The 21,039-nt window shown below is 32.7% G+C and overlaps 1 protein-coding gene across 1 annotated transcript in view; it reads left to right on the top strand.

The window, feature by feature from the left end:
• The window catches only part of MGAT4C (MGAT4 family member C), a 369,191-nt gene that overhangs the window by 88,512 nt on the left and 259,640 nt on the right, over positions 1-21,039 (top strand). Inside the window, exon 2 of the mRNA XM_068667638.1 lies at positions 1,703-1,790. The gene's annotated coding sequence lies outside the window, so the exon portion shown is untranslated. The remainder of the gene's footprint in view (positions 1-1,702; positions 1,791-21,039) is intronic.

The raw sequence follows: 21,039 nt of genomic DNA, 5'->3' as shown, positions 1-21,039 counted from the left end.
TGACTTCTAACAACATCATATTTTTTCTTACCTGAAAGAATAGATGTCAGCTTCATTATTCATGTGCAAAGTAATTGACACTGTTCTGCATAATGTCCTTGCCTCCAAATTGAAGAGACTTAGATTTAATATCCACTCAGTGGATAAGGAATGGGCTGGATGGTCATGCTGAAAGAGTTGTGGCCAATGACTTAAGGTCCAGGTGGAGACCAGTGACAACTGGTGTTCTTCAGGTGTCACTATTGGTTCCACCACTATTAAACATCTTTGTCAGTGATGTGGACAATGGGATTGAGTATATCATCAGCAATTTTGCCAACAACACCAAGTTGAGTGGTGGAATTGCCATACTGAAGGGAAAGGATACCGTCCAGAAGGCTCTTGACAGACTCAAGAGGTGGGCCAGTGCAACCATGAATGAAGCAGTTCAACACAATGAAGCAGCTCAACAAGTGCAAGTTTCTAAACCTGGGTCAGGACAATCCCAAACATGTATACAGACTGGGCAATGAGTGGATTGATAGCAGCCCTGCAGAAAAGGGCTGGGGTATATTGTTGGATTAAAAGATCAACATGAGCCAGCAATGTGTGCTTGTAACCTGGGAAACCAACCATATCCTGTGCTGCAAAATAAGTGTAGCTAGCAGATTGAGAGAGGTGATTCTCTCCCTCTTCTCCACTCCTGAGACGCCATCTGGAGTACTACACTCAGATTCAGGGCCTGCAGAATAAGAAACACATGGACCTGTCCAGAGGAAGGCAACTGAAGCACAGTCCAGAGGAATGCAACAGAAAAGGTCAAAGGGCTGGAACACTTGTCCTACAAAGAAAGGCTGAGAGAGATGAGGTTATTTAGTCTAGAGAAGAGGAATCTCCAGAGAGACCTTATCAGCCTTCAAGTACTTAAAGGGGACCTACATGAAAGCTGGGCAGGGACTCTTTATCATGGACTGTAGAATTAAGACAAAGGTTAATGGCTTTAAAATGAAAGAGGGAAGACTTAAATTAGATTTTTGGAAGAAATTCTTTACTCAGGGTGGTGAGGCACTGGAACACGTTGCCCAGAGAAGATGTAGATATAGATATAGATCCCTGGAAGTGTTTAAGGGAGCAACATGGTCTAGTGGAAGGTGTCCCTGGCTATGGCAGGGGGGTTGAAACTAAATCATCTTTAAGGTCCATTGCAATCCTTGCAACCATTCTATGATTCTGTGGTACTATGCATGATTCAGTATTGAAAACATTGAATAGTACTGGCCCCACTACTGACCCTTGTGGTATGCTACTTAAAAGTATTTGTGACCTGGACTACTAACACTCTTCAACATGTAAATGAGAAGAAAAATAATATGCAGTGATGGATCTGCACAATTCTACTTTGTACAAAGTATACTTCAAGTTTTTCTTACACTTTTACAGCTTTAAACTTTCTAGATATATGGAAGTGGCACTGCTCCACTGAAACAATCAAACAATTCTAGTATGTTTGTTTACTCTGCAAATTTTTATTCCCAATGATTCACAGTGTTTGTATCAACCTGTGTTAACACTAGAGAAAAGCATGCTAAACTGATCTGTTTTTTGTTATTTTGTACACAATAAAATGACCTTGTTTGGTGAGCCACTGTATACAAAGTGAGAGAAAATAAATTATTCTGAAAGATTTACATGGATTTCATTTTTGTCTGCTGTTTATTTCTAGAGGAACAGTTGTATCTTGAACCTCATTACGTGGCCTTGATACATTAACCACCTCTTCAGACGACTGTTAGACTTGACAAAGTTAAAAGGTAAGTGAAATTTTAAGCATTAATCGGTTTTAGAAAATGAAAACCTCTGTGTTTAGCAGGTGACATTATTATTATGCATTAAAACATCTAAAACCTGCAAGGGGAGAGTATCTTTTTAATCTATTTTAAAACATATGCAGTAGTTTAACTTGTTTGTGGTAATTTCTAAGCTGTGACTTTTTATTTTTTGTTTTTTCAAAAAAAAAAAAAAAAGAAAAAGAAAAAAGAGGGAAATAAGCTGAATTTCAAACTTTTTTTTTTTTTTTTTTTTTTTTTTTTTTTTTTTCTGTTTATGTCTTTGGATCAGTAAAAGAAGAATCCAAGTTTTCAAATGTATTAGATGCCAATGAATTTTCTTAGAGTTGGGTGCCCCCAACTCTAAGAAAATTGCTTCATAAGGTGAATATATCCCTCCTGTGATGTATTAATTTATCTTTTTTAAGCAGAAAACAAAGATTGGGCAAGCTTAATACAAATAATCAAATAAAATGGAAAGAGTTAAATGACTGTAAGACTGAAAAAGCAGTTATGTCAGGGTTTGGCATAATTTAATTTAGGTGAAGCTGGTTACCTTAGTATTAGTTATTTTAAGAAGTCTTGTTATTGTATGCACGTATTGTATTGAGTATGCAGTATTAATTATTTTAAGAGTACTTTTCTCTGTTGTGGGTCTGTGTACTTGTGTTTAAAAACACTTTAAAAACATTCCTCATCATTATACAGAATTCCCAAATCCCCTTGATAGAAACTGCTTCTTTGATTATGTGAAAAATGTTGAGTGACACATAAAATATTAAGTGTTTTTAAAATACTGTTTCTAAACCTATGTCAGCTGTTATTTGCAAAGGATTTTATCATAATGTTTTGAAGCAAAACTATTTTCCCTAAATGCTGTATCAACATTATGAACATTCTCCATCTGCTACTATTCTTTAGATTGACTTTTCTATGTCGTTAATAATTAAATTTTACTTGAATATATTTTTCTACTAACACACAGGATTATCAGAAATCTATTTTACTCTCTTTATCTTTCTGTTAACCTCTCTTCTAGTATTATTCTCATTTCATATTTGATTAAATATCTCCTGCCAATTATTTTCCTTATTGACACAGAAAAATCCAATTTCAATCACAACATTAGTAAAATCAATTGTTGAAAATTTTGTGATTCTCAGAAAAGTAATCTCTCTTGTAGAGACTTGAAGTTATAAAAATGTTTTTCTTTTCTGACATATTGTGGCCCTTCCATCACATTTATAAAATAGATTCACATGAGAAACCTTGCCAATTTCTTGAAAGCATGCAAATCTGTAGAATAAATGACTTTAGAGATAGGATGCATCCATTCTGAGCAATCAAAGGTTTAAAAAATAAACATAAAAAATTGCTACTATCTGAATATCATAAGCACACTAAAACTTATCACAATGAAAGACTAAAACCTGGAATTTAAAAAAGTACTAATTGTGCATTGATGTTAGTGTCAATAAAGTGATAGTGGAGAAAAGTGTCCAGATAAAATAAATGTATCGCTACTGCTTCACCAAACAATTAAGGATTTGGAAAAAAAGACCTAATTTTATGATGCTGTGTTTTTGTATGTTGTTGTTATTGTTGTTTGTCTAGGTAGAAACCAAGCATTTATTTAGTGTTAATAGTAATAGATATTATCATTAGTTTTGCCACCACTATTATATTGTGACAATATAGGTGATTTTTTCCTTTTTTTTTTTTCTTTTAATGAGGTAATAGAAATGTTTCTATTCCATATTCCTTTTCCAAACTTTTGCAGTCCAAGAGTAACATCTCATTTTTCAGATAACATAGCTTGAAAATGAATTGTTAAAATTTTTACTTGAATTAACTTTCAACAATAGTTGTCTTAAATAAGTTGCTGTTAGCAATCTGCTATGTGCATTTTTTTTTCTAGGACAATGAATTTCTCTTATACTTTACTTATTTTTACTCTATGAATAAAAACTAATAATTATAACTCAATAAATAAAACAATTTTCCTGGGAAAAAAAAATGTTAAAAAAAAATGAAATATTTTGGAAATAATGGTCTTATACTTATTGGACAGGAATGTATTTTTCAGGTGGTGATTTGAATTTCACCATTCAGTCTTTGCGCATGACAAAAGCTAATTTCAATTCATGCCTTCTCGGGTCACAAGAAGAAAAAATGACAATATAAGTCCTTCTGTTTAAATCATGCAGTTTTCCTAGTCTCTGACTACATATTATCTGTTTAAATTATCTGCTTGTATTGTATTGCACTGTATTTCAAATAAAAATAATATTTTATGGTGTATCTGATCTAACTATAAATTTATCTTCTTGTTGTTTTTGAGCTTGGGAGCTAAATCTTTAACAAAGTGGATTTGGCATACGAAATCACTTTCTGGTCTCTATTTCAAAGGGCTTATCGAATAGTTGCTAGTAAAATCACTAATACCTATATCCATGTAATATTGCAGAGAGAAAGATATACAAAGTGAAAATGTGCAACATATTTTACTTGATTGGTTATAAACTCCCTGATGCATTTCAGGAGTTGAAAATAGTGTTTCTTGATGTATTTTAGAAATAAATCCTTTATTTAAATGCTTGATTAAAATGCAGATGAACATCATAAACTATTGTAATTTGAAAAGGTTCATCTCTTGATGCAATATTGCTTCCATCTGCTTTAGGTGTAAAGCTTGGAGCAAATGTGTTACAGCTATTGAATCCAATTTGGATTCAGATGCAATCCCCCAACCTAAAAGATCCTATGTGAATAAAATTCCATTTTATTACATCTAAAATTTCAGTTAAGTCAAAAAATCCCACAACATTATAATGAAATTATTAATAATGAAAAATAGTGGAACTGCTAGTTCTAATCTGCATAAGAACAAATGGAAAATCTGAATGACTCTGAGGATAGAATCAAATCTCATATCTCAAATCTTAAAATTCTTATAATGCTAATTCAGTGATTTTTAGATCTTTTGTGGTTTGCCTAATACATAATGAACATTATAACAAACCAGAAATCTATGCAGACACTTATTTCACTGTGCTTTGCAGATCATCTCTGGATTTGGTCGACTGCTGGCTAAGGTCTCATATTATGGAATTGCATTACAGGACTTGTTTAGGGAAGTGAAAGGATCCCAATTTCTTATATCTTTGCACACTATTGTTCATCTGTAAAGACCTAAAAGTAGCTTTGTAGATACTTCATAACATCAGAAACACGGTTAAATGTGAACTTTTGCATACATATACTTAAAAATTAGTAGGGAGACACAATTTTCTTAGGCAAATGGTCATTAGTCTAGAGGCTGGAAGGTGAAGAGTTATGTTCTTAAAAGTATGTGAGAAAGGAAAATATTGTCAAAAAGGTAATTTCCCATTTATAATTATATATTTGTAATTGACAAAAACAAAAACTGCCCTTTTTGTAAAATATTGTAAACAGTTTGTGCAAAACAGTCTTCTTTGAAAGCTGGCATGGAAAGCAGTGGTTTGACTTTGAGAAATTAAGCTCAGTAATTTAGTGGCAGGAAAGTGTAGACAATGAAGAGAAAAAAATATATATAACACTCAGCTTGCAAAGAACAGTATTAGTTTGCAAAACGGTTACCTGTCAACAGTAGCTTTCTTCATGACTTTTTTTATTGCAAAAAGTCATTGGATATTCCATTCACTCTCTTTTCAGTTGATGTTTTGATAGCCTGAATGTCACTCTGTTTTAAACTGATTTCCCCAAAGTTTAAAGGAACATCTAAATGAATCTATATCTTCAGGAATATTTTTTTTTCCTTTGATTCCTGGAGTTTTTAGTCATGCTTGACTCCTGAACAAGAACTCTTCAGGCTATAGCACTATAGTCTTGCACACTAGAATCTTGGGTGGTTGGATTGAAAAGATAATTAACATGCAAAACCTGAAGTAAATGCAGACAGTAACAGAAATATTCTCAAGTGTAAAAGAAATGAAATAATAAGTATTTTATAATCTTAATCTTTCAGAGTGAGTATGTGTACTTCTTACAGATATTTTCATTGTAGAAAGTTATTAAATACTCGCTAAGAGCAGAAAACATCTACACAGAAGAAAAATATACAAAGATCTACATTTAAACCTAAACTAATAGTGATTGAAGTAAAAACTATATATGAAGATGTATTTTGTACAAACCTACATAAAGTAGAATAAATGACTTCTACATCTATACCAAAAATGATGATGATACTTTGGCTACTGTAGCTCCTTTATGCCTGACCTACTAAGAGTAGACTTGAGTCTACTCTTGAGTACTCGAGTGTTTTTCTTACTGTTTAGAGGGGATTCTTTTAGGGGATTTTTTTTCAACCTTTAAGAAATAAAGTGTAAGTCTTTGCATAGTTACAGTTTACATCGTATTTATTTGTGTTTTCTTGTTGATTTTTGTTTTGTTTTTATTGCCATTTTTGTATTAACAGGACCAAGCACAGAATAAAAATCTTCTTTCATACTTTCTGAAAGAAAAAAAAAAGGAAAAAAAAAAAGAAGAACAAAAACATTTCTCAACAAAGGAAAATAATCTTCTGTTCTTGAGACTAAAGATAAATTGTATTGGTTACATTTTTGAAAGTCAACATTTACCAACCATATCAACCAAATATAAGAACATCTCCAGTTGTTGGTATGTGTAGTGAAATTCTCATAATACAGGGAATTGTCCAAACTAGTTCAGAATTAGCCAAAATTGTTAGAATGAAAAATTTAACAGAATTCTCTTGACCTTTCCATATACTGTCTTATTTGAAACTATCGAGTTTTAAAATTAAAAACAACTATAACAGATAAAATGAGTCATTTATGTAAATTAATTTTGTTTTACTCATTTTATAGATGGATCTTAGAAGAGCCAAAGGCTATTTCTGGAACTTGTCATGCATATTCTTATCACCCTAATACTCTTTGGAAATACATTAATTCAGTCTCACTAGAGCACAAGAAGTAAGATGGAGAGCATGTTGACTATGAATTGATTGAAATGTAGGAAAGCAAGTATACTGTCATGTTGGGCTAACTTGGCAAGGTTTTGATAGTGAAGTGAACAGACAGGAGATGGAGGAGGGGAGTGCTGTAGCTGTGATCTTTGTGAGAAGAGCCCAGAATCTGCTCCATGTCAGATAAGAGCCAGTTCCAGGTGGCTCCAAAAGGGACCCACCACTGGCCAAGAAACAAGCCAATGAGTGATGGAAAGAAAAAAAAAGAAAATGAAAAAAAAAATGTGCTGTGCCACAGCATTTGGGAGAGAGAGGGGTGAGAAAATGTAGAGAGAAAGGCACCAAGGTCAGTTGCAGAAGGAGGGCAGGAGATGTCCCAGGTGCTGGATCAGAAGTTCCCCTGCAGCCTGTGAAAAGGTAGAGCAGGCTGTCCCCCTGAAGAAGCCTATGGGTCCCACATGGAGCAGATTCTCCATGCTGAAGACCGTGGAGGAGCCCCCAGTGGAGCAGGTGGATATGTCTTAGAGGAGGCTGTGGTCTGGAAGAGGCTGTGGCCCAAGGAGAGCTCCCACAAAAGCAGGCCCCGGGCTGGAGCTGCAGTCCATGGAGAACAAACCACACAGGAGTAGGAGGCCTGGTGGGAGCTGTCACCTGTAGGGGACCTGTGCTGGAGCAATCCAATCATGAGGGATGGATCCCATGATACAGACCTATATAGGAACATAGCTATGTCACAGTATGAGACCACCACAACTGTTCAGATAATCTGTGTTAACTATCTGAAAAAAGTCAGTTTGAAGCAGTGTGCTACATGCTAAATGTAGTCCATGCTATCATTCCGTCTATAAGAGAACCTATTCTTGTTCCTAATGAGTACATCAATGCAGCGAGATTAAATTAATATCAAAATTATGTCAAGTTGTTCCTTGCCATGTCACCTTTTCTTTTGATGGTGACTTACTGTCTCTAAAGTGTGTAATCTCAACTTCAGAATCAAAAATTTCTGCCTTTGTGGTAAAGAATGCTGAAAATTGCATAACTACAAATACACACTTAAATGGCTTGGGGAGAGGGGAGAATAACCCCAAACTTCTTGGTTGGGTTGCTTGAAGAGGTTAGTCTTCATCAGGAAGTGAAATAAGTAGGATCAAAGTCAAGGAAATAGACATTTGTCTCTACAAGATATCTTGTATAAGAGCATGGAATTGTTTGGGATACATATTTATGTCTGATATATAAATGGCAAATTTATAAATGGCAAATTTTGTAATAAAGTTTCTTCAGGATGTTCAATTGTTTCATATACTAAGAGTTCAGATGCATTTAAAAATAAGTTGGAGGACCAAGCAGTTAAAGAGAATTGTGAGCAATTCTTTACACATAGAGGAGTGTTGTTCTTAAGTTTAAGAGTGTTGCTTAAATTGCTTTCTGTGCATCATCAAAGTACGGAATAGTAAAAATATTATGTCACTCTGAATATCAGATATCAACTAAAAAGATTTGGTATCTGGTCATATCTGGTGTATTATGCACTACAGACATGTTGCATGTCTGCCTCCTGAAAGCTCAGTTCTTGGCCTTTGAAACAATGAAGAAACAAACAATGGCTTAACATAAATGACAGAATGTGAAGGTGTCAGTTTCTGAGGATTGGCAGGGCAAAATACTGGTGCCAGAAGGGGATGCATACAGACTGTTATAACATTTTAATGTTCTGAAGTTCTCAAAGTTAAGAGCAACAAAAAATTCATACTATGATCAAACATTCTTGATAAATTAGGATAGAAAGCATGTTACATTTTTTCCCCTTTAAAAGATGGAAAAATGAGTAGGACTGTTAATTTCTGGGACTATGAGGAAATAACCTGATCTTCTAAGCCATTAACTATTACATATGAATGAAAATTTGCAGTGTCTGTACAATTAAGTTGATGACATAATGTGATAGAAATTACAAAGAAAGAGTGAAATGTAATGGGCAAATTGTAACTGAATAGTTTCTGATATATTAGGAGGACTATGGCCTACATAACAGTGTTTACCAAATTCTGAATGTGGTAAAATAACTGCCAACATCATTGACTAATAGCATTTTTTTCAACTTTCTAATCTGACCAATAAAAAATTTTTCAATTTGCATCTTGACTACTTCTTCAAATTTTGCTTCTTTGTTCTGTCTGAATACCTCTATCATTTATTATTATTATTATTATTATTATTATTATTATTATTATTATTATTATTATTATTATTATTATTATTATTATTATTATTATTATTATTATTATTATTATTATTAACATTCTATGAATCTTATTGTTGGCTGTGTATTCTCAGGTACTGAAAAGCAAACTATAATTGTGTGGGACTGTCTATTTCCTAGTTCGTTGTGGAGTAGTACAAAGAGGAAAAATGAAGGTTCAATAGATTTTATTAGGAAAGAGGTAACTTTCAGATAATTATAAGGTAATCCTTGCCTGCTGAAGAGCTGGGAACTTTCCTGTTGATGCATTTGAGAGGTTTCAAAATATAAGAATAAAATAATTTTGTTTCTGAGAGGTTTGACAATATGTAAGAATAAAATAATTTGTTTTCTCCTAGCAAAGAAGATGACCTTTAAAAGAGCTAAAATACTTTTTTTTTCTTTAATTCTCATGTTTTTATTTTTAATTTGCTTCTTAGCTTTTTACTTTCTCTTGACCAGTACCAGCAGTTGCTATAAATTGCTATATAATAGCTATAAAATGTTTTTTTTTTTTTCCTGATTTTAGTATATTATATTTCAATTGAAAAATTTCATTAATCTGGACTATAAACCCAATCTATGTATGTATGTATATATATATACATATATATATATACATACATAATTGTATATATATATATATACACACATACATAATTGTATGTATATATATATATATAAAATGACATAAATATATGGAAATAAATATTCTTGGTTGCAGAGGGGTCACATAACTGAGTTAATTTAACAACTCACTGCTGTCAGCACAAAGGTACCATTCCTTCTCCCTTCCTTTTTTCTTGTATTCTGAGGTGCATTTGACTTCTAGCTCTATTGCACCACATTGTACTCCTTTGACCGCTTCATGAATTAATTTCACTTAGTAAGTGAATAATTTTCTACATAGTTACTTATCTGAATCATATCTCAGAGGTTTCCCACTAATGAGGTGGGGGGTATCTCCATGTGGGAGGAGTGAAGGAAGAAGGCAAACGGAATAGGAAAGAATTGCTCTTTTTGCAACAGCCATCATATTTTTAATATTTTTAACCACAGAGATATTTTTTGCTAATTAATTACCAAAAAAAACATAGTTTGATTTAAAGCTTAAATGACCTTTAACTTTCATGAAAACTCCACCCATTAAAAAGTTCTAAGTACAATTTACATTTTAAATAGTTTAATTGTTCTATTGTTCATTTTAGGATTGTTTATACAAAAATAATTTTACATTAACTTAGCTGTTTCAGTTCTTCTAGTAATGAGTATATTTCTTCAGCTGCCATGGAAACACATTACTGGTTCAGAATACCAAATTGTAGATTCATTAGGTCTCCAGATTAAAATAATAATAATAACAAATTACTAGATTGTTCGGTATTACACAAGGATTATACCAATGTTTTGTTGATTTGAATGTTTACTGCAAAGTCTAAAATCATAGAATCATGTAGACTGGAAAAAATGTACATGATCACCTAATCCAATCTTTAGCTTAGCACTGCCAAGTTAAAAACAACATTATGTAATTTGTTTCATAATTAGCTGTTGCTTCACAGTCCTTCAATTGCCTACATGATCATTTCTATTTATTTTTATCAAGATATTTTGTTGACAACAAAATGTGTAAAGTGGAGACATTAACAGCTCCACAGCTGAATGCTACTCTGACATATTAAAAATAAAGGTCATTAGCATTATGTGATTTCAAAGTACCTGTAGGATCGGAGTTACAAGAATTCTCATTATTATTATTACTTAAATAGAAATTGCTGTTTAATAGTAATACTTATTTAGTAAGTTATTACCAAATCTCATTTTGTAATCTGTCAGATCTTAAAAATGTGTTGTGCTTATATTGCCTATTTAATATTACTGAAGTTCTTCCTAAGTTTCTAAATGATTGTAACTTCTGAAATACTTATTTACTTTATACTTAGCTTCAAAAAGGACAAATATATAGTTTTAAGACAAAGCAATGAATCATTGAAATCTGCATAATTTTTCAATAGTTGATAAAACTGAAAGCTACTTATGTAATTCATTTTAATAAATATAATGTTCTAGCATTGTAAGCAATGTGTCAGCAGAGAAAGCTATAAGAGAAAAAACAATGTTAGGTTATTGAAATCTTTGGTATTAATTTATGCATGATGTTTTCAATATGCCTTTCTAGCTTGAAATAATTTTCTTTTGAAGTCACTGAGCTTCTTAGTTTTGAAATACCATCTTACATATAAAACAATGAAGTTTAATAATGTGACATGAAAATCAGGCCTCCAAATGCAATGCTTGCAATATTTGAAGTTGCAAACATTTCAACTTGATTAGAGAATGAATTGTAAGTTAAAACAAACAAACAAACAACAAAACAAAAAATCTGTAAAACGAACTCTGTAGAACCCACAAAACTTCTACATTGACCAACAGCTAGTTGGGTTTAATGAATTGTGGCTGCTATGTTTTCTTAAAGCCAGAGGTGGTAATTTCTGGTGCTGTTCAACTGAATTATATTGGCTATTGTCTTTTTTCCAGGATACTTAGGAAGAGCTAGCTATTAACTGTGCCTTTTTATTTCTTTAGATTTTATTTAATGCTCGTTCTTTTACAGTTAGACTGGTTTCACAAATACTTTAACATTATAAGATTACAAGATTTGGTCTTCTATACCACTTCTGTACCACCTTCTATACCACCCTCTAGCAGAGTTACACACAGAAGCAGAAGCTCTCAGAGATGCTTTAGGAGCTAATGTAACAAGCTTACTACCTAAAGCCAGGATTATCTGTAACATCTGTCATTAAAATATCATTTTTATCGAATCTGTTCTTACACTGACTTGGAATGCTTCAGCATCCTTGTTCTTGGTACTTTAAAAATTTATTATTTATTAATTATTATTTTTATTATTTTCATTTTCATTTTCTGAATCTTTTTTAATTTTAAATGAAGCATGTTTGTGTTCATTTTACTAATAACACTCATAAAGAAAGCTAGTTTTCCTTTTCTCCTTGACCTATCATAGAATCATCAGGCTTGGGTTGGAAGGGACCTCAAATATCATCTAGTTTCAACCCCTCTGCCCACTGGATTAGATTGCTCTATGATGTGTTTGAAAACTATTTTATTTTCTCTCAGTCTTCTGCATAGAGAGATAGACAAGGTAGTTTTGCATCACAGGACCTGTAGATGAAAGCTTTATTAATGCTTGTTACTTTTATCTAACCTTTATTTATTTAGCTCACATGATTTTAGAAGGCAGTTCCCAAAACTGGTCTTAACACTCTAGTGATTGTTATTTCCAGTCACAGCCAGAGTTTATGGCTTTATGGGATTTCATGGTTTTGTTCCTGTTCATACACCTCTACGTTGTCTTCAAAAATCACTTTGCAAAGAAGGTAAGTGATTGCCCAACCTGTATCTGTTCTGTTGATTATTTTTGCACTAAGTATATGAGTACTTACATAATTTGTGTGTCAGTGCATCTCTAGTGGTTTTCTGTCTTTCTGGACCTATTCTGCAATATCTTGAGGTAATTTTTGTTTGTCTTAGAGTATGTTTACTGTTCTCCAAAGTTTTGAGAGGAAACTGATTTTCCTTTACATTATACAGTTAATTTATTAAACTATTGAACAGCAATAGTTTTACAAAAAACAGTTGTAGAGCTCTGCTTGACATTCTGCTCCACTTCAAGAGAGCTCTTGTCAATGTATACTGTGTCACCAAGCTCTACTTAACAAAAACACCACAAATACCTGCATGTTCATTTTAAATCTGCTATTTTTCTACCATCTTAATACTAATTGTTTCTTGTAAGGGACCCTTGGCATGTAGAGTTAGAACCCCGGTGCTTAGAGTGCAGCAGCCTTCATGTCACTATACAGGGGAGTGAGCAGAACACTTTGCTTGACTCTTAGGTCCAATCTGTAGTCTTAGATGTTTAAGTTTTGATGTGAATTTGAAATGTGTTCAGTCGATCTAGATTATAAATAAGCATGACATTTACTAATTCTCTATTGATAACTAATAAGTTAAGCAGTGTTGGGAATAAAATCTCTAATCTTTCTAAAAGATGTTATATTACAGCTTCTTAATTCAATTGGATCCCATGGAAATTGTTAGGTTAAACCAATTGATGAAGCCTCATTATCTGTTGCTTCTTCTGAAATAATCTGAGCTCATGGCTATAAAACAAATAAAAAAAGTTTAAAAAGTTCTTAAAGTTCTTTTTTTTTTTTTTTCTTGATAGCTAGATTTGGCTAGGAGAATAAAGCCAAATACTTGATTGATGAAGACAAAATAATGGTTTCAAATACGGAACGAGAGTGTTAAAGTATTACTTATATTTCTATACAATGCATCTATCTCTAAAATTTATTCTAAAATTTATTTTAACTTTCAAAGGACATGCTTTACTCTATTGCTTTTAAATGAAAGAGTATTTATTGTTTCTTACCTGTAGTTTTCTGTATTTAGGTAAATAATAATGCTTGTGTCAATCATAGTGAAGCAATCTCGTTTTCCATTGGCATGTAGTTGAGACTTGCATAAATGAAAGTTCATTCTTACACCATCTTTTAGAATGTGCTGTAAACAGTTTGTCTACCTGAAGTTGTACAATAATACAAAAATAGGGATTTCTGATGATGTTTAGGCTGTCACCACTCAAAAAGATTTAGGTAATGAAAACTTTACACTCCATTAGTTTACAGTTTAGAGTACTCTTTCTTTCATACTTTCTCTCTACAAGAAAGGAGGCCATTATTTAAGGTTTCAATGCAGCCAACATTTAATATTTAACACAAGTGCAACATTTTAAATGAAGCAATTGTGGTTTTTTTTGTTTTTGTTTTTGTTTTTTAAAAAAAGGGAAAAAAAGAATTTAGAAATCAGCAAAAGTAAGGTATTAATATTATTCAATGAAAAAGAGGCAAAAAAATATCACATATTCGTACACCTTCACAAATATCAGCTTGAATTCAGTCGTGTATTCAAGTAAGATCTACAAATATAATAATTAAAGAGGAAATAAAAAATTAAAAACTTCTGTAATCAAGCTACCACATTATAGATTTGTATAAATTGCTATTACTGAATTGTATAGTGGGAAGTGATAGTTTCATTGATTTTTTTTTTAATGTAATTAAAGGCAGATTTAGTGTTTTGTGCAGTTTTAGGTCTTCAATATGTATTTGTTCTTCTACATGAAGTAATATTACATTATCTCAATTTATGAGAATGATGTTTCAAAGAAAGTGAGAGAACCTTTAATAACTTTGTATTTCATGTTACATATTTAAAATAAATGTAATTTAGAGTTTGTAAAATGTGCTGAATTCAGAGCCCTAGTACTAAAAATCTTTATACTACTCATCAATTTATTTAAATCAGAAAAGTGTGGGTTAGTCACTTGAAATACAGAATATTACAGAATAGTAGGTTTCATCATGTATATTTGTTTAGTGATTCTTTTTTTTTTTTTTCTGAGTAGTCTGGTAGTCATGCTTAACTCTGACTTCTGAATATTACGAAGCAATACTTGAAGTCAAGTGGCATCCATATGAGTGAAGAACTTTTCACCTTCAATTGGTAAACATATAATTTCCAATGTGTACATATCTTTAGATGGGTAATAAAATAATTTTTAATAATTCATGTTGTTCAAAATAAAAAATAAATAAAAGAAGTGATGCTAAGTAGGAGGACTGAAAAAAAAATAAAAAATATTAGCTTTTAAAATGTACTAGATAAGATATGAAAGGCAATGCAATTGGGAAAAGGAAACTTTTTACAGTTTGGGAAAGTTTATCACATCATTATTGTAAAGTCAAATCTTGACATACCCAAAAAAAAAGTTTGTATTACTTTTATAAAGACATTATCTGTCCCTTTGCTGTAGCAATAACGTGGCCTATTTTGTACATTTCAAAAGATATCTTACAAACATAGACTTTTACATGTACATTTTATTCTTGAAATGTCTGTTCAAACAAAATAATAAATTTGCAAAAAAGGCAATAAAAACAAACAAAACCAAACAAATACTTGCAGTTTTGCAGTTATCTCAAAAAATTAACACTACCTTCAATAGTTTATTGATGTGAAGTTTATACTGCTTTAGATTACCTCATTACCTCATACTATTCACAGAATAACAGAATCATAGAACGGTTTAGTTTGCAAGGGACCTCTGGAGATCATCTCCCAAATCCCCTCCTCAAAAGGATGACCTAGAGCCAGTTGCTCAGGACCATGTCCAGACAGCTTTTGAGTATCTCCAAGAATGGAAATTCCAGAATATCTGTGGGCAACCTGGGAGGTCAGGTATCCTACCAGAGAGGATAAAAGAGAGAGAAAAGGAAAAAAAAAAAAAAAGTTTCCCAATATCTGCTGTGTTTCATGTTGTCATTTGCCTCTCGCTCAGTCACTGGGTGCCACTGAAGAGAGCCTGGCTCTTTCTTTGTACCCTTCCTTCACGTATCTATATACACTGATGAGATTCCTAGAATCTCATCTTCATCTCTCCTCTAGGCTTTTTAGGTTTATGATGATGATGATGATGATGATGATGATGATGATGATGATGATGATGATGATGATGATGATGATGATGATGATAATAATAATAATAATAATAATAATAATAATAATAATAATAATAATAATAAATGCTTTGTGAAAGAAAAAATGGGATCTGTTTTCTCAAATGCCCTTCCACATCTGTGTATTTGGCAAATTGCAAGGAAGCTCAGTCATTTCACTTATTTGCTATCACAACAAAGTTACTGGCCTTCAAGTTATTCTTCTCACTTAAGATGCACATGACCTGAAATACTGGACTGACCTACAACTTCAGAAGTTTTAATGAGATTACATTTAAAAGGCGGATGGTCTTGTTTTACTGTCCCTGTGTTATTTTCACACAGGATCAAATAATAAGAAGAAGCTTTGATTTCCATTTAGGTATGCCATTAAAACGGGGGAAACTGAAAGGTTTTCAAACCTCTCTTAAATATTCACATCTATTTAGAGCAGATGTGATCTCTTTCTCCCTTTTATGAAGAAAGCAAGCATACTTTACTTCCATTGGAATCTGTTTCTGCATTATGTTACCAACATATGCATTGTTTCCCTGACTCCTGAATGCCTGAATACTGGCTTTTTTTTTTTTTTTTTAAACTTCTACCAATCTTCATATCTTCCACTCTTTCTAGCAGTTAATGAGATATGTTCCTCACCTTTGCATTTATGTTCTACATACATTCATCATTAAAATTTAGAGAGTTGCTGTGCTCTGGAATCACTGTTACTAACTTAATTGTATTACCGAAAACATTACCACCAGTGAAGCAAAAGGAAGAATTGTGAAAGCACACTAAAGAATTAATCTTTTCTGGTTTCTTCTGTCAAGTGTAGCTCTCAAAAATGTTCTTGACTAAGATACAGTTTGATATTTGAATTCCTCTGACAGTGAAATATGTATTTTTCCCTTCATACTAGTTTAGCAGAAAAACATTTTACTCAGCTATGTCCTGCCATTTCTGGTCAATGCCTGGCCACAATTATTTCAACGTAAAGGTACATTGTTAGTACAACAAATTAATATAAATTCTGTTTTAACAATTATTCCGAGTTGTATTTTAATAAACCCCAGGAATTACATTAATACTCTCAAAAGCACTAAAATAATAAAAATAACAAATATATATCTATTATGTTAATTATTTAGTTTCATTTCCACAACACTGCATACAAAATTAAAACATACATTCTATATGACTATTCTATATTCCATATGACTATTTCATAATCATACATATGCAATTTGTTATAAAGTGTATGGGCAGACCAATTAACAGGTTGACTGAAAATCACAAGGCCTCTGAATCATAAGTTACAAGTAGTGCCACTTAGAGGATACCTGTAAAATCATCTATCCTTTATTTTAAAAATCGTCATGCCAGAATGGAATGAAAAAGTAAAATAAAAATCAATCAGTTGAAATCATGACCTTCAACTTTGCGTTCTAAAAACTGAATATTAAGCATACAACATTTGGAACATTTTGGAAATTAATGTAGTGTATTAGCATGGGAGATGGAATAAGTAACATGGAGGAAGAACACCACTTTCAGAGTTTATAATACTGACTGAGGATATGTAACACTTACATTAAAACTTTTCTTTTGTTTTATTCAAAGTGATAAATGTTGTGACATGTGGCCTAGAATATATACTATGTCTCTTATTTCTTCCTGGTAGATTGAATTTCTGTTGCAATCCCCAGCAGATCATCCTTGCCAAAATGAATCAGCCCCTCTGGGTTACTTCTGATATATGAAAACAATTGCCTGCATGTTTCTTACTAGAGAGCCAAATACAGAATTCATCACAACAGTGCAAGATGACCAATTATCTCAGAGATACAATAAAAACTTGAAAAATAGACTCTTTAAATCAATTCCCACTGAATCTAAAACTTCAGACTGTACTTTTTCTTTTTCTTTTTTTTTTTTTTCTTTTTCTCTTCCATGGAACCTGTCTTGGGGGAATACATCTGTCACTTAACCTGTGTAGTATAAGCAGCCATTCTGTGAAAAAAAATATCCCAAGTAATTCTGCTAATATTCTATTAAGATTATTTTTTGACATTAAAATTACAATTAAAATAGTTTTATACGTGTGATGACTTAAGTACATAACTACTCTAAGCACATAAGTGACTTAAGTACATAAGTACTTTATGTATTTACTTTTTAATACGTTTTTTAATACCTGATTTTATACAGTCTCATTGTCCCAAAGCAGTCTCAGATTTCTGGATTTCTATTGTAAATAGAGCATGGAAAGATTGACCATTATCCAGGTCACAAAATAAAAATAAACAACAACAACAACAAAACTCCACTTTTTTTTTTTTTTTTTTTTTTTTTAATAGTGAATCTCCCTCAACTCCCTCAAAATAATAATCTTTTTACTAACTTTAGGGTCAGAGCAAAAATATTCCTTACCTTCAAATTTAAAAACTTCTTCCCCTATCAGTTCTCCTTTCAGTCTCCCACTGACACATAATGGAATATTTATTTCACAGCACATTATTTAGCTGTTCAGAATTCTGTTCTATTTAGCTCTTCATGTGCTTGTGGCTATATAGTACAGAATCTGGTGAGGTATCTGTTTTGCTTTGGCTTTATTTAACCCATTACTCTTACACGCAAATTAACAGAAAATATATCGAGATTAAACCTCTACACTAGACTCTCTGGTTAAAAATGGTTTCATGTTGTTTATGAGTTTAATGGATTAGGGATTTAATTCTGCATGTATCATTCACTGTAAGAGACGTGTCAAGAAAATTTCTTTCTTAATAAACAGAAAGAGAGTGGATAATGTTTTTTGTTAATGGCTTGGATAATTAAATGTGTGTTAAAAGATATTGTGTTGAGAACATGCATTATGAATACTCCCTACCTATTCTTTTTCCATCTCCCAGACTAACAATGCAACAAATTAATAACATTATAGAAAATAATAAGTCTCTTCAACTCTCAAAAACTCTCTTCAACTAAATAGACAAATGATATGTTTTTCCCTATTTCTTTTAGATGACCAACATTTTACTATGTAGCCCAACACAAGTATCCAAATCACTGGAAGATACCACTAGAAATTAAGAAGAAACAAATAAAAGTAACACAAAAAATATATTTAAAAAAATGAAATTTAATGTGGTTAGTTTTGGCATTAATGTCTATAAACGCATAATGTTAATACAAGTCTATGATAACTCATGTTACCAAAGTAAATAATAAATGGGAGCTTCAAAAACAAGAATTTGTTACTAAAAATATGGTCTCATCAGAAAGAGAAGCATCACTGCCTCTATTTAACAAAATATAGGGATGCAGAAATTAAGATGTCTGTTACTTAAAGATGTGTAGCAAAACTGAGAAATGAATTCAGAATCTTTCCTATCAGGTAATCCTTTGTCATTCTTCTAAGGCTTTCAACACTGTCTGCCATAAAATCTTCACAAAGTAGTTGATGAAGTATGAGCTAGATGAGGAAACAGTGAGATGGGCTAAAAACTGTCTGAATGGCTGGGCCCACAGGGTGCTGACTTGTGTCAAGAAATCTAGTTAGCCAGTAAGCAGCAGTGTACCCTGTGGCTCAATACTGAATCCAGTCCTGTTCAATGTCTTTATTAATGGTCTGGTCAATGGGTTGGAGTGTTTCCTCAGGAAGTTAGATGATGATCCAAAGCTTGATGAGCGGCTGATAGTTCAGAGGGTTATGCTATCATCCAGAAGGACCGCAACAGGCAAAAGAAATGAGCTGACAGGAACTTCATTAAAGGACTGTTCAACAAAGGGAGGTGCAAACTCCTACACCTGGAGAGGAAGAACCCCATGCATCAGTACATGCGGGGGGCCACAGAGCTGGAAAGCAGCTCTACAGAAAAGGACATAGGTTCCTGGTGGACATCAAACTTGGGTTACCCTGTAGGAGGATGTGCTACTGGAGAGAGTCCATTATAGAGTCATAAAGACAGTGAAGGGACTAGAGCATTTCTTCTATCTTTCTAGGAGGCCAAGAGAGCTGTGACTGTACACCCTTGGGGGGAATATATAAATGTGTAGGCTTAATCAATGTTCAAGGCTCAGGGGAGCCTTATTAATGTACAAACACCTGAAGGAAGGATGCAAAGGGGACAGAGACAGGCTCTTTCTAGATGTGCCCAGTGAAAAGGTAAGAGGCAATGTGCAGAAACAGAAACACAGGAAGTTCCACATAAAAATCAGAAAAGGTGTGTTGTTGATTTTTTTAACTGTGAGGGTGACTGAGCAGGAACAGGTTACCAGTCACCTAGAGAGGTTGTGGAGCCTCTCCATCCTTGGAGACAGTCAAAAGCCATCTATATCCCTGGGCAATGGATTCTAAGTGGCCCCGCAGAGGATTTAGATCATATGATCTACAGAAATCTTTTCCAACCTCAAGAGTTTTGCAATTCTGTGTTTTCACTAAATTTTAAAGTGTTCAGCTGAAAAAATAAGGTCTTAATGCTCACTCTATCAATGTACAAGGAATCTCGGCTTCCAAGACCAATGCACTCTTCTGTGTATTTCCATTATAGTTTTTGCTGCAACTCTTGATGTGATAAGACAAAACTGATTAATTTTCCCATTGTGCCCTTCCTATTTTTGATTTCCCAGTCATTCAGTTTAGAAAAACATTTATCTTTCTTTAAGAGGTATCTGAGAAAAGAAAAATAAAGAAAAAAAAGAAAAAAAACCCTGCAATTAGCCAACTAAGCCAACTATACACTAGTGATACCACCCTCACCCGACATAGTGTTTCCATTTGATCTAGCTTTCAATTGTGTTAGTTATAACCATCTTGAAGTTTATTTAGATATAAAACCTGATACAGTCAAAAAAGCTGAAGATCATTTCAGTTTAATACTACCTTCCACTAAATCACTTTTTTTGTCCTATTGCCAACAGTCATACCACTTCTTTAGGCTTCTTTACATTTTTAACATTTATTGTTTTTATTGTTCAAGTATACAGCAAAGAAAAAATAATAAAGTTCGTTCAGGTGATATATGTGACCTACATAAATTATGTCATGACACCTTCTGCAGTGTGAAAGATCTACCAAAAGAAGTGTGGTGTGAATCAGCAAATGTTGATTCCAGACTGCTTAAGATTTAGATCTATTTTGTACTACACAGAGCAAAAGAATTCCACAGTTTGCAATGCGTAGTTTGGTTATTTGTTTTTATTTAATATGATTTATACTGAAAGTAAATGTCCAAAAGATTTTCATCCTCTCTGAGTGAGATCTAAACTGAGATCTGAACTGCTTTGTTTTACCAAGTAAAAATAAATAAATAAATAAAGCAAACCTTTATTTTAAGCTTCTAGCCACAGCCCATAATACAAACAGAGAATAATTTGGGGAACCTATGGAAAACAAAAAATAACTGAAAATTCTTATGTATACCACCCTCT

Source organism: Anas acuta, chromosome 1, assembly GCF_963932015.1.
Source record: "Anas acuta chromosome 1, bAnaAcu1.1, whole genome shotgun sequence".
NCBI classification, from domain to species: domain Eukaryota; kingdom Metazoa; phylum Chordata; class Aves; order Anseriformes; family Anatidae; genus Anas; species Anas acuta.
This window is presented reverse-complemented; position numbering and strand designations above follow the sequence as displayed.